This window comes from Melospiza georgiana, chromosome 3, assembly GCF_028018845.1.
Source record: "Melospiza georgiana isolate bMelGeo1 chromosome 3, bMelGeo1.pri, whole genome shotgun sequence".
Classification (NCBI taxonomy): domain Eukaryota; kingdom Metazoa; phylum Chordata; class Aves; order Passeriformes; family Passerellidae; genus Melospiza; species Melospiza georgiana.
The window spans coordinates 52093027-52118081 of record NC_080432.1 but is presented as its reverse complement, the minus strand read 5'-3'; the positions used below and the strand labels follow the sequence as shown (position 1 = coordinate 52118081).

General features: G+C 42.5%; 1 protein-coding gene across 2 annotated transcripts in view; it reads left to right on the top strand.

Moving 5' to 3' along the window:
* PDE10A (phosphodiesterase 10A) overlaps positions 1–25055 on the top strand; it is a 343886-nt gene that overhangs the window by 151245 nt on the left and 167586 nt on the right. The gene's annotated exons all lie outside the window — the stretch shown is intronic.

Here is a 25055-nt window from a genome sequence, read left to right as displayed (position 1 = left end):
GTAAAACTTCTGAATGTCAGGTGTTGGGTGGTGAGGGCCACCAAAAACTGTGTTCTGTCTTTTTGGCTGTCTTTGGAGTTTTTGTTTGGAGCTTTTCTTAGCTGGGGAAAATGACTGTTTAATGCTCCAGCCATTCCAAATCCTTAACAAAAGATCTGGGCGAACGTGCTGAAAAATCTTTCTGCACATTCAGTCACTAGGAGTAAAATAAATTTATAGAACGAGACACTATGTAACTTTCTTCTTTAACTGGAAGTCTAGCACTGAAAACTCTCAAAGCTCAACATTGTCACTTTCTTCTCTGCAGAGTGGTCCTATGAGGCGGTGAGTCGCCATATTTTAATATGTCACTTTTATTGAACTGTTTGGAAAACGTGGCAGTGCATTACCCTAAATAGTTACCCCTTTCAAGAAACAAAACCAACCAGTGTCCCCAAAGTTTCTGTTCCTCTGAGGCAGGCACTAAGGACAAGCCGAGTTGCCCCTGAGAGGAGGCGTGCAGGGTGTAAAAGCTGGCTGTGATGAAGAGAGCAAGCGCTGGCTCCTTGCAGGACGCCGGTGTCTCGGGGAGGGAGGGAGCAGCAGGGGCTGGGGCTGGCAGATGGCATTCTGCTGGCTGCACCCCTGGTGTGCCAGGAGGCTGGGAAGCAATGAGCACGGGGCTGTGCAGCCCTGTTGCCCCACTGCCCTCAACAAAACAGGAGATGTGGTGTCGTTATTTGTCTGGTTTAGTGGGATACGCTGCTGGGACTGCGATCCGACTGTTGCCAGCCAAGGGGAAATAACATTAAAGGTTAAGAGGCAGAAAATAGTCAGGTCACTTGCAATTTAATTCAGTTTGGAAAGGGAGAGCAAAGTCCAGAAGTTTCCAGACTGGAGTGGGGGAGGGATGGGATGGCTTGCCCATTTTTATGGCAAGCTTAGATTTCTGAGGGTTTTTTTTCACTCCTTATTGCAGTATTTGCTGCTGCTGTTTAATGATTATACTTTTATAACTACTAAACTGCATGGAACATGTTTAGACTCTGTGTACTGAAATTATGGGAATTCAGAATCAATCATTTAAGATTCAGAATGGATGCCAAGGGATAATGAGTTTTATTTTGCTTTTTATTAATATCATACCCATAAAGAGATAAGTGCATGTACTGTACTGCCCACTGTCACTCATTATGGAAGATGCTAAAGCCCCCCATCAAATCTGAGTATCTGTAGCACTACAGGCTTAGTCCTGACATTGTCCTCACAAGGCTGAAAAGTACTTTCTAAAGGGTGTCAGTAGAGGGATTAAATCATGCTGAAAGCCTCTTGCAGAGCCATTAAGTGGATTCAGTTTGAGGCCTGAGGTATCAAACCTGTCTTCTCAGTGCTCTGCCTTTGAAGCCACTTTTGCCTGAATTGCTCATGAAAAAGTTATCTGTCTGCCACTCATAACAACATGATCTCTCTTCCTGATGAAGCTGGGGAAAGCACCAAATAATGGTATAGGGGAAATGGAAATACCAATCAAATAAATGGAATAAAACTGGAAAACATCCTCTAAGCTTCCTTCCCTAAGCTTAGAGCTGGCAGTCAGAAGGTCAAGTGTGTGCTGCTCCAGTCTTTATCATATCTGGGCTGCACAGCTCCCACAAAGGGTAAGTCTGCAGTATAAGGCAGTATAGAAAGCAGCATAGCAATATTCTTATTATTGTCTATGCCTGTATTGCTGGTGTTGGCTCACTGTTGGGTTTCTGTGTCCTGTTGGAGACAAGATGATGCCTTGTGACTTTATAAATTCAGAATACACTGCCTTTACCAAAGCTACTACCTGCTGTTTGACCTGTGAGTGTGTGTGTTCGGTCAACCAGTGGATAGTATCTTCCCCCACCGCTCTTAACAGGACAGTGTGGATGAGCCCTAAGAAGAGTTTGGGGAACATAAAGCACCTTTTACATATCTCAGTGAGAATGCCATCTTTGAATGGGCTGGTGCACTACAGGCTGAACTGCAATGTACATCCTTTAGTTTTCACTGTAACAAAAATATTCAGAGGAACTGAAAATATAGAACACAGTCTCTCCACAGGTCTTCATTAAAAACGGGGGTTGTCAAGTGATTTGTTTCAATTTTTTTAATAGTTTTGATATAATTCTGGTATCTCCTACTGATTGCACATGCCAATACCTTGGGGATTCCTTGCAGAAGTTGCTTTTGAATGGTGTTCCTTTAGCAGTGTGTGGAGTCTACCTTCTAATTTGAGACTATTGCTTACAATTTTCTCATTCTTTTGAGAGAAGTGATTACAAAGACTTAAGATGACAGTACCAGCTTAGTTGGGGCCTAGCATTTACTTGTTGAGTTTAATGTATAACCTTGGATTGTGAAACTAGTCTGAAGCAAACTATTTTCAAGTCTTCATTTTCAGGGAGAAGGGCTAGAAAGTAGGTTTAAAAACTTTAAAATTCTTCCTGTAACCTTACAAAGCTAAACAGAGAAGCCCCATGCCAACGCCTTGTAGCCAGAAAGTAAAATAGTCATCAACAGAAAATCAAGAGCATCTTTGGAAGAATGACCACAGAAACTCTGCCTTGTGAAATAGCTCAGTGACTGGGCTGGGCTGGGAAGTAAAACTACACAGAAGTTGTTAAATCCACATGGATAGTATTTTGCCGTTTTGCTTTCAGCAAGTACCTTCTTGGTGCACATCATATTGACCTCCAGGTTTTGTATAGATACTTGCTGCTATTTAACTAGAGATATCAGCTTCAACTATTCACAGCTTAGTGTAAAATATCAGTATTTTCTTGATTTTGGTAGAATTTTATTCAGTTTATATACTAAGATACCTGCCTTATGCTTTTGACAAATTCCTTTGGATCATGAAGTTTAACATGATTTTAAAACTTGAGTGATTAACTTTTAGACTGCAGCTCAAGCACTATTACCATGGCTTTAGAAAAATAAAATATTCTAAGAGAAAATGTTCTATGTTTTTGGACAAAAGAAAAAAAGAGGAATAAATAGGCATATAGAAACCACCATCTGTTCCATTAAATGAATAAACTGAAGAGCTATGATTTTGAGGGCAGTTACTTCATTCTGACTTTCTGTACTTGGTACAAGGGGTTCAAATGGACACATATGAAAGGCTGAAAGAAATCCTTGCCTTGATCAGGTATTTCATTTTTGATGCCACACAACCACAGCACACTGTGATTAGATGCTCATTCCACATTACTCTCACAACGTGGAAACTCTGTTGCTTGGGTTTGTAAAGCATGGTATGCTTGTTACAATCAAGTAGCTGAGAGCCTTCCTTAATGCTGTTCTGCTCTGAGCAGAGAATGGGAGGCAGAACCTGCCAGAATCATCAGGTCTGGGATAGGCTGGTAGAGGGAGGTGAAAAGATTGATGAGGACGGGGAATATGGGCACAGAGTATTTCTGATGATAAGAGCATGACCACATGGATTTTTTTCACAATGAAAGGCACTAGAAACAGAGGAGGGATTTGAGGAAAAATCCTGTCACTGTATTAGTAGGAATGATACTAGCAACAGAACTCAGCATGACCTTGACAGAAGCAAGCACGTCTTTGAAATCCACTGATAGTTTATTCTCATCATGCCCACTGGGGAAAGCATGACTGCTTCCCCAGAACAAACCCAGACTCATGCTGTGTGATGTGAGAAGAATGGCCAAGCCTTTCCCAGCTCTGGTTGTCTGTGTGTAACAGGCGCCTTTGGAAAGTGGCAGGGGAGCCTTGCCTGAAAAGTACAGTGCCCGGGATGGTGAAGTTCTAGGATTTGATGTAAATCATCAATGCATGGTGAGGATAGAGCCCTGCTGGTGGTCTGCTCCTCATCGGCTCCAGGGCTGAGTACAAACCCTCCAGATTTAGGTATCTGCCTCCATGCTCCCATTTTTTTAATATAAAAATGGTGATAGCTGATGGGCTTTTTAACATGGCAGCTACAGAATCAGGCTCATTTCTTAAAAATGCTGTTAATGAATGAAGTGAATCCAGTCCACATGGAACCTGATTAAAAAGCAAATATCTTTGAAGGTCTGTTAGGTCAGATCTGTTGGTTCCTTGCCTGAATCAAGACCAACAGTTACTGTATAAAAATGAACTTGACCTGATTTACGCTTCATAATTCTGTAGTGACTCACTAATTAAATTTCACAATTCCAAGTGCACCCCCTGGCTACTCATAAATATCTCAGAGGGTTTCAAAAAATGTAGGTATTAGTCTTTTAGGAAGATAACATCAATCTATCTTTTAGAATCTTTATTTGCTAAATACTGGAACTATGGGATCTGTTTCCAAATACTTGGAAAATACTTCCACAAATTATGAATGAGTCATGTTTTTCATCTTTCATCTCTAGGTAACTTATGCAGACATAGCTCTTGATCTCCCTCTGTCCTTGAAATATGCTTGCTTACCCCTCATTCATGACTTAATCTTCTTCTTCCAGTGGTTAGTTCACCTGAAAATGTTGTCTCATTGTTAATATTTATTTCCTTACACACAGAATAAACTGGCTCAATCTTCCACTTTCAAATTAATGCTTGCTTTTCTATTTGTCAATGAGCCTAGTTTGTTCTCTCATTTTTCAGATTTCTGTTTGGTTTATTTCTCATGCTATTATTTCAGTGGCCTTAGTCTCCCTTCTTTTAACTTCTTTGATAGAAATTCCTTCTGCTGCTGCTTTTTGAAGGGCAGGCAAGGTTAGAATAAGAGATTGGGAGTTTATAATGCGATTTTACCTCTGAGTGTGATCTTCAAAAATGCCTACCCTGTGAATTTCCTGCATAGTGTACTAGAGGCAGAAAGTGGCAGGTTTATTTGCAGTTGAGACAGTGCTATATTTTTGTGCTTCATCTTTCCATCCTGTTGTTTCCCCCCATTTCCTTTCTGGAATATATCCTGATGTTAAAATAAAGTCTCATGCTCTAGGGCTTCATCCGGCTGCCCACAGGGGTTAGGAATGATATTTATGCATACTGGGAGTGGTTTTCACCTTTTTTTTTCCCTCCTCAAGGGCAGGAAAGAATTGTAGGTGAGAGATCTCAGAGTAGATAGTAGAGGGAATTCTCATTTCAAGATACCTGTGTAGCGTCTCGTAGTCTTATATCCCATGTGAAACTGCTGATCACTTTTGGATCTGCCAGGGGAAAAAATTATTCTCCTGATCACTTAGATGAGACCTGGAAATCAACTTGATTTTCTCTTAAGATAGGTATGTGGATCACCTACAAGGAATGTGTGGTTGTACCACACCTGTGGTTGCAAAGATTTGATTTCTGCCTTTCTTCCTGCTCGTAGTCTTGGAGCATGCAGAAAGCTTGGTTGACTGAAGAATCAATTGCTTTGCTATAATTGAAATCTTTATTCTCAATAGAAAGGGCAGTAGTGAAATTTAACAGCAGGAGGCCACAGTAGATCAACTTGTGGTCTCTTCTAGCTTTAAACACTAGGAAATCTCCCTCCAAAACTGATGCCATTGTTACTCCATAGGTTTGCTGGCAAGGAGAGAATTTCAAGGCAAGCATCCAGCACCCACCCACAGATTGTGTTGGCTTAAAGCCTGGCAGCTTGAGTCCCTTCCAAAATGTATCCAGGATCTTCTCGTTAGGAATGCAGCATATTGCTGGTTGTGACACAGATACAGCTGAGTTTACTCCGTGTCTTATCTGTAACCTTTTAAGATTTTCATATGGCTTACTCATTTGCAGAAGCTTTTGTAAACCTGAAAACAGAAAACAGCATGGGTTTTATGCAGCTACTGCTGTTTTCCCCGATTTAAGATGTTCCCAGTCTTGCTCTTGCCTCTGGGTATCCTTCATGTTACTTTCAAACCTCCAAGGGTCTGCTCTTGCTTTCTGGCCCGCGCCCTTCATTTTTTTCTGGGCAAACCTCCCTCTAGCCTGTTGATGTCGTTCCTAATTGCCCAAAGGAATCATTGCTGAGCAATGTGAGGCATTTCCTTCCCTCTTATTAAAAAGCACCAAAATAAAACTTAGTCTTTCACAGCAGTGGCTAAATCAACCACATCTTAACACTGTGTTATGGCTACAGCATTTTGGACTGTTACTGTGAAGTAGTAAGGTGTTTTAGATCAGGTTTTCATTAATCACTCCTGTTCCCTGACATTAGTACACACTGCATGTATGTGCAGGGAGGCCAAGTGAGCAGCCTAGTATTCCGCTGACAAAAAAATTGCTTGTGCCAAGGACTTGTCACTATGGCACTGTAAACACTGGGAGGAGACCACTGTGCTACTGTTTACATAGGGCAGAAGTTGCTCCTAAACTCTAGTGAAGAAAAGTCAATTGATTTTTCTTTTAATTTCTGTCGCCTGTACTGACCACCTGCTATTTTTTTTACAGAATTCCATTTGACTAACCCAGAATAGAGGTCTGTTGTGCTAGTTTGTCATAGTGCTTGTATGTGGAACAGTAGATTGTACCTCCTTCAAAGCGCTGACGAGTAAACTGGTAAATACATAGTCTAAATGAAGTCTAAAAAAAGCAAAAAATAAAGCTAGATTCAGGCGACTGCTACTTCATGGTGATACAACTCAATGTTCTTCTTAATGAAAGAGAGTAAAAATATTTGGTAGAATTTTGGTGATATTTTAGGAAATGTATAGTGGTTGCTGAACACAGTCTGCTCTCATCACTTTCTCAGGCTCCAGGACTGTCCCTCAGGTTCTGGTTTAGCAGAGATAAAATCTCAAGGAAGAACTGTTGATGAAATAGATTTTGTAGTACTATTAGAAGCTGCATGAGGCTTTACAAGTTCTTAAAAATTAGCTTTCGTGGGTGTTAGCACTTTCTTGCAGTCAGATGCTTTGATTAATTACACCCTCTGTTAAAACTTCTCCATGAAAAAAAATCCTGCTCTTGACAACCAGTTAGTGACTGAAGGTCAATAAACTGGAAAGAGGAGTCTTGAGATTCCTTTCACGGTAATGGCTAGTGATAATCAATCAAAAGTTAAATTCATTTTCAGATGGAAGGTTGTGGTTACTCTTTATGATAGAAATTCTGGACCATGAAAATGCCAATAAGATTACAGAATCATTTCGTTTAGGTTGGAAAAGATCTCTGAGATCATCGAGTCCAACCTTTGACAGATCACCATTTTGTAAACTAGACCACAGCACTACATGCCACGTTCATTTATTTCTTGAACACCTTCAGGGATGGGGACTCCACAGCCTTGCTGGGAAGTCCGTTTCAATGTTTAAAACTTCTGTGAAGACATTCCTCCTGATGTACAACTCGAACCTCCACTGGCACAGCTTGTGACCTATGTACTCTCTTCCTGTCAGTGGTTGCCTGAGAGAAGATGCCAAACCTCCCTGGCTACAACCTCCTTTCAGGAAATTGTAGAAAGTGATAGGGTCCTTCTGAGTCTCCTTTTCTCCAGGCTAAACAACCCCAGCTCCCTCAGCCATTCCTCATTTGACACTCTCTAGAGCTCTTCACCAGCTCCTTTGCCCTTCTCTAGGCCTGCTGCAGCACTCATTGTCCTCCTGAAGTGAGGGCCCCAGCACTGTACACAGAGCCGGAGGTGTGACCTCACCAATGCAGGGGCTCACCAATGCATAGGGGCACAATGACATCCCTGCTTCTGCTGCCCACACTATTGCTGATACAGGCCAGGATGTCATTCCTGGCTGCTGGGGCACACACTGGCTCATGTTTAGCTGGCTGTTGATCAGCACTTCCAGGTCCTTTTCCACCAGGCCCTTTCCAGCCGCACTTGCCCCTGCCTGCAGTGCTGCATGGGATTGTTGTGTCCAAAGTACAGGACCTGTCACTTGGCTTTGTTGAATCTCATACCTTTGGGCTGAGCCCAGCAATCCTTCTGCAGATCCTTCTGCAGATCCTACTTACCCTGAAGCAGATCAACAGCCCACCCAACTTGGTTTTGGCTAAGAATTCACTGGGGGTGTACTTGATGTTCTTGTCCAGATCTTTAATTAAGTCTATTGAACAGGTCTGAGGCCCAATACTGAGCCCTGGAGAATACCACTGGTGACCATCTGACGATTGATGTGGCACCATGCATTTCCACGCTCTGGACCTGTCTATCCAACCAGTTCTTAACCCAGCAAAGAGTGGACCTGTCCAAGCCATGGGCTATCAGATTTTCCAGAAGAGTGCCATGGGAGAAAGTCTCAAAATCTGCTTAAGTCCAAGTAAGCAACATCCACAGACTCTAGGTGAGCCCTCTGGAGATAAAAGGAGATCAGGTTGGTCAGGCAGGACCTGCCTTTCCCACCTCTGTGATATCTGGACGTGATTCCTTATTTCTCCTGTATGTGCCACGTGAATACATTGAAGATGACCTGTTCCATAAACTTGGCAGGCTGAGAGGCTTGTAGTTCCCTGGATCCTCGTTACAGCCCTTCCTGTGGATGGGCATCACATTGGCCAACTCCAGTTGTCTGAGACCTCCCTGGTTGGCCAGGAGTAGATGATAAATGATAGACAGCAACATAGCGAGCTCTCCCATCAGCTTCCTTGGCTGAATGCCTTCTGGTCTTAGACTTGTGAGTGTCTAAACGGCTCAGCAGGTCACTGGATACTTCCTCCTGGATTACAGGGGGTCTGTTCTGGGATGCTGAAGTCACCCCTTTGGTGGAAACTCCATCTGCTTCTCACCAATAGCTTGGAGAGTGGCAGGCCTGGACTGAGATTTAGGCTCAGAAGCAGTGCCGTGTTTTCTTCTACTTGAGCTAGAAGGACTCTTCCAAATGAAAAAGAAAGTTAAATCTACAACCAATTTTGCCTAGTGTTTCTCCCACTGAAACTACAAAGAAAGCTTGTTAATTTTTCATCCCAAAGATGTATTTTCAAAGTGTCGTTGACTTCCCTTTCATAGAAATTATTTGCAAACATTAATGCCCTACAGGCAACCAGAAAGCCATCAGAGCACAGAGAAAGATTTGAGCTGTGCTTGGCAGAAACATCTCCCTGCACATGAAATGAGAAACCTATCTTAAGGGGTGAGGAGTGCTGTATTGAGTCTTAAGACATTAATAACTCACTTGTTAGTCTGGTCATTCTCAAGGTGCAATGCTCTTGCTAACAGCAGCCTCCTGAGTTATCCATTCTACTCTAGTTTTGTACCATTGCACTGATTTTCATGCTCTACCCTGCAAAGGAAGTTGCTTGGATATGTTTTTGCTCTTCCTTTATTGTTACAGAATTTGCTAATTCAGTATTGCACTGCCAGCATGCAAGCACATGCTGCTTTTTGTGTTTGATGCTAGGCTACTCTGTTGATGCAACCAACCTGTTATGCATTAATTTTATGGTTTCAATTTGCTATTGGGTACTGCTGAAGAAATAGGCAGGAGAGTTAGTTGTGCCTCTCTCACAAGACTTTTGGTTCTTTCCCCATTCACAGCTGGCCAGGAGCTGTCCCTGCCTCTCATTCTTGTCTCTGGCCTCCAGGTCTTCCCTCTCTGCTTGCCCAAAGTTTGTGGTGGATTCTGCTGCCTTTAGCTGGGAGAGCAAGACACCAGTTTTAAATAATTTCTCAACTCACCCTTTCTGGCTGGTGTTTATTAACACAGCTTAGCTGTAGGACCTTAAGGAGTGTTTGGAGCTAGCAGGGTGTTTTGGTTCCATTCATCTCAATCCTCCCTTTTATCAACATGCACAGCACTTTTTGATGGAGATAAAGATGCCCTGAAAAGCTTCCAGTCCAAGCTAAAAGGAGAACAAACAAGAGAGAAGGGCAACATGGAGGGAGGTGAGAGGGAAGAGGGGAGGAAGGGAGTGGAGGCAAGACTGGCATGTTTGTTGGAAAAACTTAATCAGATGACTGATACTAGTGAGTTTTCTAGATTGATATAAATAAGTTTTAAGGCATTTTTTTTTCTGAATGTGGCAGAGACCACTGTTTAAGTTTCATTGAAGTTAATTTTGTGAAGGGGAATAAGGTGGGAGGAAGAAAGAATAAATGCATGCCAGATGGAGTTTGAGAAGAGAAATCCAGGCATAGGCAGCATGAAAAGCAAGCAGGCATATGAGGGGAACACAAAGGGGATGGAGGGAGGGAGTGAATGGAGATGGGGGAGGGCCAGGCTGAGCAGATGGAGATGGCAAGAGGAGGAGGATGGGCTAGCAGGAAGGGGCTATGCTTATAAAGTGACCCTGGGAAGTAAAAATAAGGAGTTTGACATTGGCTGAGAAGTGGGGGAATGGAGAGCACATGGAACCCCTTCGGGGGCTGAATGCAGGTGAAGGTGGAGAGCTTGGCACCTGGACAAGTTTGGATGGGTCTAGAGGGGGCTGGATCTCCTGGGGCCAGAGCCCACCTCAAACCTGTGGTGACCGAGGCCTGGCTCCAGGGATAGTACAGTGAGAAAAGATTATGTTTTTTATAGGTACAGGGAACAGGATTTATGTAATACCTTTCTGGAGAGGCCCTTGTTGTACTCAGCATTGCAGCCATGATTCATGCACAGTCATAAAGATGTTAAAATGAAACAAGGTACCAGCTCCTAGTAACTCACATGCAAAATCTGTCAAGGGGACAGCTCAGAAAGACAAGAAGGAATAGCTCCATGTACAAAGACAGGAAATATAAGAAGATAAAAATTATTTCAGTAATACTCACACCTGCAGAAATGGAGGGAAGGCATGCCTAAGAGATTTCCAACATAAAAAAAATGGTGTAAGAACTTCCATCACCTGTTGCTGAGCAATAACTCCTGATTCCTGGTAGTGGCAATGGCTGTCTGCCTGCATGAAGAATCAGGAGTAAGCAGTGAAAATTTGGGTTGTCAGTTTCACCTCATCATTGCAGGCCTTTATTAAGGGAGAGGGAAAAGGACCAGACTTCTAGCAGTTGGGATAACTAGCTAAAACATTATGGTCCTCCTGTTAGCAGAGAGCAGGATGAGACAGCAGGGTACCAGCAGGATATACCATCTGAGAGACTGAGTGAGGAGGATGGGCAGGAGAGAGGAATTCCTGTCCTCTGGGGTGAAAGGTGGGCTGCCAGAGGGAGACCTGATTTTGGAGCAGAGTGCTATCCCCAACCCAGGAGTACCCTTTCTGCCCTCTGAATATGTTTTCTCAGTCCATCTACCCCCGAGAGAGGTTGCTCTGCTGGGGGAGGAAGCAATTTTTTTTTCTTTAATTCTTATTTGAAACCTGATTCAACTTGAGGAACAGAGCAGAAAAAGATGCTATCTAGGTTTAGATGTATCAAGTTGTCCCAAAAATATCTCCCAGCGTGAATATGAAGTGCAGGTTCTCGAACATGAAGATGGGGTCAAGAAAATCTAGTATTTCGAGAGATTTTGGGGATCTTTTTATGTCTGCGTGTATTAGTCACCTTTAGTTTCATGTTTACACTTTTTTTATTCCAGACAGCTTTAAAATAACTTTGTTTGCTTTGGTAATTGTTTTTTTTTTTTTTTTTTTTTTTTTTTCTTATTAGTTTGTTTTTGCAAACACATTCATTTAGGGAAAAAAATCAAAGGAGGAAATAACTAAACTTTTTAAAAGTTGGAATATTTTTCCCAGCTGAGCTTAGCTGGCCTTGGTGACCAAAACTGTGTGGTGGTAACACACAGCTCCTTGTCCCTCGGCCACGTATATATTGTTTGCAATCACCACGTCAAGCAAATTGTTGCTTGGGGAATTACCTTTTCGATGAGCATTGGGGTGATTCAGAGTGCATTCAGTTTTGTGATTCACGGAGCTGCAAGGGAAAACTGATGACTGGGGTGGGGGAAGGAGCATGACAGTAAGGCAGAAAATCAGTGGCCGGAAGGCATTTGTAATAGGCACGTTTCAGAGTTTCTAATGATACCAGACAGAGGCATTTGGCTATTGCTCCATTTATGCTGCATGCTTTAGTCTTTGCTTTCCAATGGTATTTTAGTGTTTTACAAAAATACTATTGCTAACAGATGAAAACTAGTATTTTTAGATTGCTTCCTACTCTTAGGTACTGTTTTATCACACAGAACAAGTTAAACCAACTGTTTCAGCCGGTTACCAGTTTGAGAAGGCACTCTGTTCATTGGGCTTTGTTCTGAAGCCTTTATTCATCTCCTGTTTAGCCAAACTACTTCTTCATGTGAGAAGCTCTGGTTAAAATGCATCCCTCTTTCCCTCATCAATTTTTTTTCAACGTTTGGGTGGCTAGGAGCATAGAAGAGGCCATTGCAGATAAGCCTGTCTACTGGTCTTGCCCTGCTTTGAGAGAGTCCATTCTTAGAAAGTTAGGAAGAATCTGCAAGAAATCTCAGTGAAGTCAACTGTGGAACAAACTGTCATGGGAGAGGATTTTTCCTAGTCTCATTCATTGAATTACCAGTCTAAATTCTGTAACTTAGGTGGACTTCTAGTTTCAAGCTTAAGCTTGTTAGGCTGATTTTTAAAATAGCAGTGATTCACACAGCATGGTTACACACTGCATATTCTAAATATTTTTAATCAGTTATATAGTTGTAGCATTTCTGGAGAAGAAGCAAACCTTTTTAATTATTAACTACACTACACAACTCTGGGTCCTCGAGTTTCTGAAAGCAACCAGGCACCATCAAGATGCACAAGTGCTTAGGTATACCTCAGCATTCAGTGTTAATTATTTAGTTAGTTTAGTGTGTGTAGTAATTTGTGCAAACACAGTGTTCACACAGTCCTTAAACACACAAGAACAAAATGTTCCAAGGATTAGACATGGGCTGAAGTGACCTGTCATCTGAGGATGCTCAGTCAATGCCTGTACCTGGTATATGCAAATCTCTAAAAAAGCCACGATCAATAATATGTATTAATGCAGTTAAAAATGCCATTTCATTGGGTTTTTGTGGGAAATAGAATGCAAATCATTATGACAAAAGTAAAGAAATTCAGAAAAACTATTTTTCAAGTAAACACAGCATTTCCCAAACAGCAGGACATAATTGTTTTGAAGTTACCTGCAAAGTCAGAATGATTCCCACAGTAACTTTTGATGAGTAGCCTAATCAGCCAAGGAAGAATGAACTATAAACAATTTCTCTAGTGTATTAAGTACAGGATTCTTTCATATAGTATCTGCTCCTTTTGTCCCACATGAGTGTTTTTTTAAAACTATACTTATTATAAAAAACTGTAATGGACTTGAAAAATATACCTTGTATCTAAATAGCCAGTGGAGACTGTGTCTCCACATATTTAGGCAGTTTGGTTTGGTCCTATGCATGGAAAGCCCAATTGTAATTCTGCTTTCCCTGGCTTTCTGAGATGTTTGTTTTGTTTTGTTTTGTTTTCAAACAGGCTTGGAAGGCACATGCTGACGAATCAGCAAAATATGACAGTCTTGTTAGCTTTTTAAGTGATTTTCCATCTGGTAGATTCATCTAATTGGAGTGGTGGGCTTGAAGTTATTTGCTGCTGCTCATTTTGTGCAATTCAAATACCTGCATGGGGATTCCTAGACTACCCCCACATCCTGTGCCCACAGAGAAATGGATCTACTCTTTGTCCCATATAACCATGGCAAATACTCACCTGCAGCGTGAGGCTTAAATAACTTCTTGCATTTTCTGCTCTTGGAAGGAAGAGACCCTCATCTCAGCCAGATCCCTGTAAGCTGCGACTGGAAAGGCTTTGAAATGGGAAAAATAAAAGAATTATGAAGAATGAATAAGGCAGTCAAACAAGGGAAGGGCTGGAAGAAAAGGCCAAAAACATGTGGTCTGGCTCTTCTCTTTGATTTCTGTAGAAATAACCCAAACCATTGAAGTCCATGGCTTTATGCTGGCACAAAGCAGAAAAAAACAGGTGCAAGGTTTCAGGCAAAGCAAGGACACAGTCTTTCATGTAGGTAAATGAGTGAATTATCATTGTTTGCCTTGGACTTCTCACCAAGAAAGCTGTTTTATGGTTTGAGAAGCAAGAACTTGAAGGGTCTGAATTTCTGATTGCCTGAAACTGCTGCATGGGTGTGGTAAGATTTAAAATAACTGCTAGCTAAATGGCTCCAAGATGACTCCACTTACTTTTCCATTACCTTTCACTAAATTTCCCTTCCTTCTGAATTTTAACATCCCATTAACACAGCTGTTTTTTTCCTTTTTCTTTTGTACTTCCATAAATGAGATTTCTTGATATTTTTCCTTCCTTCCTACATTTATTCTAGCATTTCCTTAAAATGCTATAGCAAGTTGGGAATGTAGTATACACTGATATCTCTTTTCTAAAAGAGAAGTATCTTTGCTGAAACACAGCTATGCTGATTTTCATGGAAGAGTAGTAGTGTGAATTAACTTTTCATTGTTGTTATTCAAAACAAGATTGGTTTCAGAAAGTCTTTTGAAAAACTGAATGTGACACGGAGTGTAAGCAGAAGTAGAAGCTGTAACAAATCCTGCTGGGGTCGGGCTGTTTGTGTCCCAAAAAGGAGTACAGGCCAATGCCACTGCTGCTGCTGTGTCAGTTATGTTTGTATTGCTGCCTGAAACCCAGCTATTGGAAAAATCCAAGAAAAACCTCAGAAGCACCTCAAATTGTGTGTCAGTCTTCGGCACAGTTCATGTGGATCAAATATTTTCACTTGGCAGAGTAATGCAGTGATCTCATGAAAGCTGTTAATATTAACAATGCACTAATCTCTAGGTGGGAATCTTCCCTCTACACCCAGGCCAGGCCAGATATCTGATTACAAAGAACAAGTTCTCAATTACAAGAAGGTAGGTTTAACTGGGGAGATGGGGGCTTTTCTGCGTCTCACTGTGAGCAAAAAGTAAACATAGGTTGGTGGGGATTGGGTGGGTTTTATGTATTGGTTTGGGTTTTTGATCAAATAACAGGTCAATTGTTGCTGTTTAAAGTTTCTAAATATCTTCTGAGATTAAATTAAGTCATTTGTGTACATTGTAACTTAATTCTTGGTAGAGTGGCCTTGCATAGAAGTCTGGCAGTTCATAGAAAAGGAGGGATGATTTGATCTCAGTGATGAGGGTGGTTTTGAAAAATTACACTTCCGTTGAATATGAGGGTTTGTTTTAAAAACCATTCAGTGTCACGTATAGCAAAGAAAAATGGCCATGAGAAGAGAAAAACAAAGGACAGCAGAAGTTTGTTTTCCTTAAAAAAGCAGGACAGCAGGCACTAAAGACAAGACATGCATTGAGATCATGATCTTGGTGGCTGAGACAGCAGGAGGCCTTTCAGGCAGGGCTGGAGTTGTGCTCTTTGGGTGGCTACCCTGCTGGAAGAGCTTGTCTGCTTGCCTTCCTGGAAAGGCAGAGCAGGCAGCCAGGTGCCCTCCGGCAGTCTGCGGCTTTCGGGATCTGCTTCCTTTGCCTCTGCCTGGAGCAGCCCCAGCCTGGACTCTGTCCTCCTACGTGTGATGGAGGAGAGAACAGACAGTGATGTTGCAGGCAGAGGAACAGAGTGGGGAACTAGAATACATCTGTGTCATTTTTTTCAGTGGTCTTTTTATAACACTTTTTAAAACCTTTCTGCATAACTTCAGGGGGAAAAGAAGCAGCTTTTGTGTTTCTTCCTCTGTGAGGCAGCATTAGTGAATAATGCTTCCCTGTTTTGCAGAGCTGTCAGACAACGTCCTGAGTGTCTGTATAGTCTGCAGGAATATTTTGGTTGCTGTGGTCCACCTGAGAACGAAGTGTTTATAGCTAAAGGGAAGACAAATGCTCTGTTGGCATAAGAAAGGTTACAAATTGAATTTAGCAAGAACTTGTTTGGGGACTGAACTGGTTTTATATTTTCTTTCCTACATGCAAGTAAGGGTGTGTTAGCAGAGTTTATAGGTTATAAAATTTGAGAGTCCATTTTCTGCACAGAGGGGAACTGGTGCAGACTTCAGTATGATTCAGAGAGCTCTGAAGTCTGTATGACTGGAAGCAGAATGAAACATAGCAGTTCAAAGTGCAATATCATTCACCTAGGGACGAATATGAATGCTGTCTTTGAGCTCATCAGCTGGAAACAACCAAAAGGAAAGAAAGTCCTCATGGCTATGTTCATCACAAAATGACTTGGGCAGCAGTGACTCCTCCCACCCACCCAGTACTATGATCATGATGTATCAGGAAAAATGTCTCCAAAAGAACCAGCAAATGTTCAAGCTGTTTGTAAAACATTAGCCAGAGCTGCCTGCAACTGTAGTCACCTGCACTGAGGAAAAGTGAATTCCAAGTGGAAGAGGCATAGTGAAGGGCTTGTGTGATGAGACACCAGGAAACAGAACAACTGTTATATGAAAGAACTAAAAGATTGTGCCTTGATTAGCCAGAGAAAATGGTCTGAGAAAAATAATACTATAAAACTAAATGTCAAAAAAGTGGAAGTTATATTTAAAAAAAAAATTGCCTGTCCCTTTTTTTCCTTACTCCATGTAAAGGTTCCTGTGGCTTACTTTCCCCTTTATTTAGAGCCCTCCTCTATAGATAATTTACAGTTGCATTAATGTTATCCTGTTATTTTAGAGCTCCATGGGGCTGAAATAGTCAACATATTAACTCCTATTATTTTCTGAATGAGAGAAAGGGTATTCAATTTTGAGCTTGTATTGTGACAAGGATGTGCTGGTAAGCAAGAAAAGCCATTGGCAGCAAAAAGTTTTGCTTTTCCAATAAAATTAATCAGATTTTATTTAGTGAAGGCCCATTCAGTCAAACTACAGCTAACTTAGGTTAGAATAACCACAGGTGAAAACCTCATACAGAGCTTGAGCTAAATGGGAGGTTTGCAGTCTCACAAAGGAATCCTTCCTCCAGAAATAAACCCAGAGTTGCTCCTGCATTAATGGCTTGTTTTGTCTGGATGTCAATCTGTGCTGAAGGAAAAAAAAAAGGTAATGATAGATAATTATATCTGAGTGTGCATGAGCCATATCAGATGTAGAGATGGTCTGACTGACTTGGGTGTTGGGACTGCTGTGTTATTTACTTTTTCTGCTCTGGAAAAATGGGGGCTTGCCAGAAGCTTTCTCAGTGTATGGATTCTGAGTTATGGGGTTTTGATGGGAACCACATTGTTGCTTTGCTTTGAAAATAGTTATACCCAAGGTTCAGCATTTACATCTCTGCAGACTGTATCCAGCAAGAGAGAGCTGAGCTGAGGATGCTGTAGAGATCAAGTGGATTACTCTGTGCTTTCCCTTCTGATTTTGTCTTAAAGGTGCAGGACATTAACAGGAAAAAAAGAGAAGTTCAAATAAACTTTTTTTCAAATTTTTTTTGACCAGATTCTAAGGTCTGTTCTTTCTAAATATGACAGCAGTATACAATTCTATATTTATTTTCTAAGTAATTAAAAAAAATCAATATATTTTAAAATCCCTGCCCTGTTTGGCTAGCAGGAATACAAAGATTCCTAGCCTGAACAGGACTCCAATTATACCCATGCAATCCAATTTTATTTTCTTTCTAAGGAGTATGCATCAAGAAATTATTTGTGCATATTTTATTTCTGGACTGCTGGTCTTGTGTTATCAAGGAGTAAGATGTGTCCTATTTGTTCTGCTTGAACTCTGTGGTCAAGTCTCCCAGTTGTTCATTCAGAGGACCCATATCAAACAGGAGAGATGAAAAACTCCCTGTCTCTGTGGCCAAGCTGATAAGATAATGCTGCTTCATTTCTGCCATCCTAAAGCCTCCTCCATAGGCAGCCCCAGGCTTCTTGTAGAGAACAAGCAGTGTCTGTCCTTCCCCTTCTCCTTTGACAACTAACTTTTATCTAGACCCATGGCTTGGGAAGAGTTTCCCTCCCCTTTTTAGGACCAGAGCTTTTTGTGGGACCTGCACAGCAGAAGGGCAGGAAGATGTACTTCTGTTGGAGAAAGACTTTGGAAGCAGTAAAGGGAAATCAGGTGAAGAGCTTGTTGCAGCTGAGAGAACAGAGATGCTGCCAGCAGAGATGCAGATGGGGCAGCGTGGGGAGAAACAGTAAACTGGAGAGAAGAATGGGTCATGCACGAGGGAGAGAAAACTATGGGAATAACAGGAGCTGCTGGATGATGGCAAAGGAGATAATGGGGAATAAGTAAACAAAGCTATAAAAGCCAATGAATAAAAGTATATGACAATTCTCTTATTTCTAGAGAAGAATTGTACTGAATCAAATAAGCTGGTCTGCAATGATCTAGGGTTGTGTATGTGAGAGTATTTGTTCTGGGATGATGGCAGCAATAGCCCAGCCTTCTATGTGGTGGGTTTCACATGCTCGTGTTAAAATATTGTCTAAAGAAAATCTATATTGTTGAGTTGATTGTGCAGCTAGAGAAATACTGTCTATGTGAAAAAGACAAAGAGAGGGAGAAAGAAAAAGAGAAAAAAAATAGGGGAGAAGTGGGAAGAACAGGCAAGAAAAAGATATCAGTATGTCCTATGGTGGAATATATGTCCTAGGATGGAATATAAAGACAGCAGGTGCATGTTCATGGTGTGTGCCTGTATGTTACTGTAAAGAAATAAGTTGGTTTGAATTTCTTAGTCCCTAAGGTTAGGTTGGTATGGAAAAAAGTTGCTTAGATAATAAACATTTCTCAATTTTATTAGCTCAGTTCTGTTGAGTGAATGCATGCTACAGCAGTCTGAGACCCCATCTGGGACAGCTATGTTTGTAGAACAAACTTGAAGAGTTCAAGCTTTCAAAGTCAAGCTTTTTAGTTTTCAGGACTGCAAAGGTATGTTTCTATGTAGAAACAGGTCGTGGTTTTGAACCCAAACTTTCTAGAAAACACATGAAATAATCTGTGGTTGCTAGAGGTATGCATGTCTTTGCACTTTTTGTCTCATCAAGGTGTTAACCCTGAAAGCTAATGACTGCATTTCACTCTCAACAACCACAGTTTCAGGTCTGACTTTTTTAACAGAAGGGCAGGAGTAAAAGTCCCTTCATAGAGGGTAGCTTGGTAGTCAGTGCAACTGAAGGAAGGAGGAGGAATTCAAATGAAAAGAGTGAAGCATTCTAAAAAAGCACTTATTTCCCTCGAGCAATGATTAGACATCACAACAAGGTGCTTGCATTCAACATGAAGTTGTTTTGTTAGTAGGTAATTCTAAAGGTTGGACTCAGTCTCTGTTTTGTTTGGTTTTTATTTTTTTTTATACCTGCTGTTAATATCAAAGAGGAACCAGCTGTAGGTTTAGGCTAGAACAAAATTACACATTTAAACTCAGAGCTGAGATTGCTAATTTCATCAAAGAATTTGCCAGTAGGACGTTTCATGAACTGTTGAAACCATGTTGGGGAAAAGTCTGCTTCTTTTTACTGGTTTGAAAATGAAGAAAGGGGTTGCGAGAGAGAGTTACAGGGGAAAGCTGGCATCCCTGTTGTGACAATAGTGTATACTCTGTGCTATGTGCTAGCAAGATGACACACAACTCATGGTGAATGAGTAAAATATAAGTCAGTATTAACCTTTCCTTTTGGATTTTTGTTAAATCTATTCTTTAGTTTATGTAAAGAATAGAATTTTTATGTTCCAGTTGAGTACAGGATAGAAGTAACTTATTTGTCTGTAATGGATAGCAAATTGTAACATATTCCTATAATAAATTTACTCTAGATTTCATTATGAAACCAGAAGGATAGAACTACAAAAATCCTGATAACGCTGTTTATTTTTCTTGCAATAAAAATGGCTCTTCCAACAGTACTAGGTAACATCAATGCTGTTGTCTACCCTGCTAACTATTACATCCTTTGCTGTTTGTGTTTCATTATTGCTTCAGAGGCCCTGGTCCCAGGCCATGATCCTGTTCTGCTGAACAGGATTCAAAAGATGGTTTTTGTATCAAAAAGCTTGCAGTGTTTCTGCTGCTTTGGGTTTATAATAAAGCATCTCCATAAAGAAAGCTGCTGCTAGAGTTTTAACTTCTTTAAAGGGCAGTTTTTCTGGAGAAGTGTCCCCTATTTTAATAACAGTAACTTAAATGCAAGCAGCCATTTCACTCTCTGAAAATCCTCTAAATAAAACCAATAAATATCTGGTTTTTGTTCTGCATGGGAAAGCACAAAATGCTAGATGACTTCATAAGGCTTTGTTTGGCTTCTTTCACAGTCTTTTATAGAAAACAAATCTGAGTACAATTATTGTAAATGTTTCCCTCTGTATATTGACACTAGCTTTTTTTCCATTTTAAAATGAATCTTTTTTTTTTTTATTTCAATGTAATATTTAGTAATGTGTCTACCAGAAAGTTTTGTGATTAAAAATGTCCTAGTTTTGCACATGAAGTATCTCCTTTCCATAAAGAATTGTAGTTTTTCCCTGGAAAATAATGCTGAAAACTTCTCTTTTGTGTGTTTCTAGGAGGAGGTAAAAAAATTGGCAGGAAATGGTCTTCACAGCTTTATTGATGTACCCACTATCATGCATCACACAGCATAGCACTTCTAGACAAACTTTTATCATATATAGTTCCAGCCACAGAACCTTTCAGCTGTGTTGAAAGCTGAGCAGAAAGTGAAACGGCATAGCAGAGCTGAACAAAATACTGAAAGTAAACTAGATATTTATCTACTTTTTTTATTATTATTTTTATGGATGTCAGTTATCTCTGAACTGACCTGTACTTCTTAAAAAATAGGGGTTTTTTATTTTCTGAAAAAAAATGTCATTCATTTTCTATCTCACAGTATTTCTTCTGCACCTGGACTAGGTAGTTCCCCAGAATATTTTCAAGATGGCTGCTAGCACATGTTTGCCTGTTGCCAACACTTGCAGTTAATATCCAGGTGGAAGAGGTTGCTTGGATGAGTGTTTGTGGGAATCAAAGAAAATGGCTGATACATACCCTTTAAACAAACTTACTACTTGCATGAGTGTGGTGTTTGAGAGTTGTCCTTTGTAAGAACAAACTCTTATGAAGTAAGAGATTCTATAAATGACTCTTAAGATTTTAGGAAAAAATGTCTTTTCTGGAGGTTTCTAATTTGTGATAGCAATTCAGTATCTGGGTGACAATTACTATGTTCTGTAAGATCATTTACAGGAAAATCCCTGGAGGAAAAAGAAAAACCAAACCCAAAAGAATTATTTTTATCAACTTGCTCAGGACTTTTGTATAAATATTTTTACTTGTATTTACTCAGCCTCAGAGCTCGGGTTTTAGCTGCATTTATTGTTTTGCTGCCCCTGCCCCACTTTTCCAGCAGGTTGCCTTCTCTCTATTTCATTGTGGCTGCTTCTGTCTCACCCACATTGAGGTGTTTGGTTCTGTCAGCTCCTCTACTGCTGTCATCCTACATTTTTATAAACTCCCTTTCCCTATATTTTGTCCTATTTTTTTTTTTTTTTTTTCCAATGAATTGGTCATCCCATGGTAGAATGGACTCAGGCTATAAAGATGAGATAAGAGGATTTACCAGACAAAAGAGTGGGACCAGATAAAAGATGAGTCACTGTCATTCTTAAAATGGAGCCAACAGAACTGGGAAAGAACAGGGGTTTTTTTGTTTAAGCTGTATTTAATACCAAAAAAAAAAAAATCTTTGTTATAACTTTGTTTTTTCCCCACAATGTTTTTTCTTCAAGTATGTTGACTAATATTGCCAAATTATTGCCAAACAGACTTATTTGCTGCTTTCAAACCAGGCCTATGCTTGTAAGTACAATGCACCTGATGGCTTCAGTGACATCCTGATGGCTTTAGTGTGCTGTGACTTCTGAATTCCCATGAAATCACATTTATCCATGTAAATACAACAAAAATCCTTTGCTCATGGTTGCACTGACACAGGGCATTTTTACCTGAACCCATTCACCTGGCACGAGGGAATGTACCAAAGTATTTTAACTTGCATTTTGTTGTGTTTCTGCATTTTTAAAATCCTTTTTTCTTCAGGGGGAGAGGATGTGTGGGGGGCTGACGTAGCGAATCTCATGTTTCCTATTGGAGTGGGTGAGACTTCTCTGTAAATGACGTGAGTATATGGTTAGTGCCACAGTGGGATCAGTGACATCACTGCTCTGTTCAGTGGAAATGTTGATGCTGACTGAACCATGAAAACCCAGACTGACATTGACGAGCAAATGTGATTCACCACTAATTTATCCCAGGTATTGAGATGGCTATGTCTGCAAGTCTGTATAATTTACAAATATAAATGTAGAGAGCTTGAAAAATAATTTTCACTGTTATCTAACTTTTTTCTGTGATTGCTTTTGCTTGCCCAGCCAAGAAGCAGGTGATCAATCAGGTATGAATTGCCAATGGCTAAAGAATAGTAATCAGATGAATAGTTTGTAAACAACTCTTAACCTGAAAACTGCTTTTCTAGAATATCTGAGTATTTTTTCCAAATCAAAATGTATTTTGCCTGTTTGATGAACACACAGATATGTATTTATACGTGCACAATTGATATGCCTCATATGAATACAGAGATATCCACTCTGAGACAGTGATATTTGAACAACTGCAGTTTGGATGAGCAGCAATTGAGGAATTTAGCATAGATTAGCATAGTTAAACAAGATTTCTACAATTATAAATTGACGATGTAAAGTATCAGTAATTTACTTTTTTAATTGACAGAAAAATTTGTTACTAATCTGTCTAAAGGACCTACTTTAATTTTTTTGGGTGACTGGCTCTTGCTTTTTGTCAGTCGTTTCAATCTGATTAGCTCTTTCAATTTAAACATTTTAGTATAAGAGTTTTTCTAATAAGAAATGGTTAATTGCTAAACAAACAGGCTGCAATAGCAAAACACCATTCGCTGAAATTTTGTTTCCATTAACAAAACTTTCTCTCGGAGAATTTAAATATTCACTGAATCTCTGGTCATTGTGCAGCAGTTTTCAGGGAAAAGCTCTCTATGTAGTGGTTGGACTTAAGGAAATAAAAGAATCTCACACAAATAGGCATATGAAATAGAAGTTATTAAACTGTTTTGGTAAAGGCAAATGTCCTAAGAGAAAGTGTTTCACAAAACAGATTCAGTTTTCTGCATTTTAGTTCAGGATTTTTAGGCAACAGGTTTTAAGAACCATGCAGACAGAAACAGTTTAGTAAAACTTGAGTTTTCTCGGTTTGTTTTGTGGGTTTTTTGTTTGTTTAATTAGATTCTCTAATCTGTTTTTGCATTCTAAACCTTTTTCAAACTCTGTGGATTGTTTCTCACTGTTACTGAACATTTAGCTGGCGGGAGAGGCACTTTAATTTGAGAGCGTTGCTATTTTCAGAAGAATATCTTTTTCAGCGTTACAGATTGATACATAAAGACTCTAGCTGTAACAGGAGTTGGTGTGTTTTCTAGCATTAAAAGAAGTCCTGAAATGATAAATATAAAACACTTGAACGATTTAAAATAAAACCCAAAAGCGTAGGTTTACACTGTTTTCGAAGCAGGAGTCGAAATTCGAAAGAGCGAGCCTAATTTTGAACGGAGATAGGAAGACTGCGGTAGTTGGATGAGGATTCCCACCGACGCCTGGACCCGCTGATGCAGCACCTGGAGCGGCGGCGGACGGCGTGGAGGTCTGATCTCCGGGAAGGTAGAGGAGCAAAACAGAATCTCCCGCTTTTCGGGTGCCCTGCTGGCAGCGGCACCACAAACACCTTTTCCGCCACCATCCGCAACGGTGGCGGCGGTGCCCGCTCCATCCCCGCCGCGGGCAGCGCCCGCCCTGCCTGCTCGGGGACCCCGCCGCGCCTCAACAAAATCTGCTGCCCGCGGCACGGCGGCGGCCCCGCATGGGTGGGCACCGGCGCGGCGCCCGCTTCTCCTCCCGCTGGCGGCGGGGAGCGCCGAGGGGAAGCGTCGTGCACCTGGGGACAGCGGTTCCCGGCGCCCCGTCCAGGTGGCTGCGGGGCAGGAGCGCCGGGCGCGCTGTCGTGCCGCGGCGGGTGGCACTGCGCCGGGCTCCGGTCCCTCGCAGCCGGGCCCCGGAGGTGTCCCCGCGCTGGCGGTCGGCACCGCGGTGCCCCGAGGGAGCTCCCCCTGCCTGGCGCTCGGGCAGCCCGCCTGAGCCCCCGCCGCGGCCGGGCACGCCCCGACGGCCGCCGGGCGCGGGGAGGCGACGCCGGGCACCGCAGCCCCCGCCCGGTGAGCGCCGCCGTTCGGGGCGAGGGCAGGGGCGCCAAGCACGGGCTGCACCGCCTGCCCGGGTGATGAACGGTGCTGGCCGGTTCCCGGCGCTGGCAGTGCGGGGCGCACGGCTGTCCCGGCAGGGCAGCTCGGCGGCGGGGAGCCCCAAGCCCGGGGGCTCCGGTCGTGCCGACGGGCGGCGCGGGGCATCGGCTCTACGGCGGCCGCGGTCCCGCTCGGCCCGGCCCGACGGGAGCGCTCGGCAGGGCTGAGGGGAGCCCCACAGCAAACTGGCGATGCTGGCCACCCTTTCCTGCTGCTGGAGATGAATCCCGGTGGGCTCGGCCCTCTCCTCCCGCCTCTCGGCAACTGACGGGCAGGGCAGAGAGAATTTAGGGCGAAAACGAAATACAGGCGGCGGGGGCTTTGAGCGCGGTCATCGGCCCCGCTCCAATCCCAGCCCGCCTTTGGGCTTCCCTTGGCCGGGCGTTCGGCCGGCGGCTGCCCCGCTGAGGGCCGCCGCAGCGCGGACCGCCGAGGCGCCGGGACGGGCGGGCTGCGGCCAGGATGGGCGGGGGGAGGCGGCGGGGAGGGACCCCGGGTGCCCAGGGACCCCAGCGCGGGGTCAAGCTGGCGGCTGGCCAGCGCCACAGGCTCCACTGGCCAGCGACGGTGCCAGTGCTTGCGGAGCAAGGCCGGTGTCAGCCCCGGGACCACACTGCACCTGAGAGCAGGATCTGAGGCAGCCTCCGGGGAGCCGGAGGGCTGGGGTTGAGGGGTGGGTGGCTGTCGGTGTGCCAAGTGGTGGGAAAGGCAGGGGGCAGCCAAAGCAAACACGTGTGGCGCTGAGCGTCGGGGTGGGTCTGCGCATCTTCCCGTGGAAATGGTGTTGGATGCCCCACAGAAACGGAGGGGCAGCTCTCGGGTGTCTCCGGCCCAGGAATAGCAGGGCGTCCGCCTTTTGATCTCAGCAGCTGGAATTGTGTGTTTAAAATAATGACACCGCATAGGGAGGATGTTTTCCTCGTGTTTCT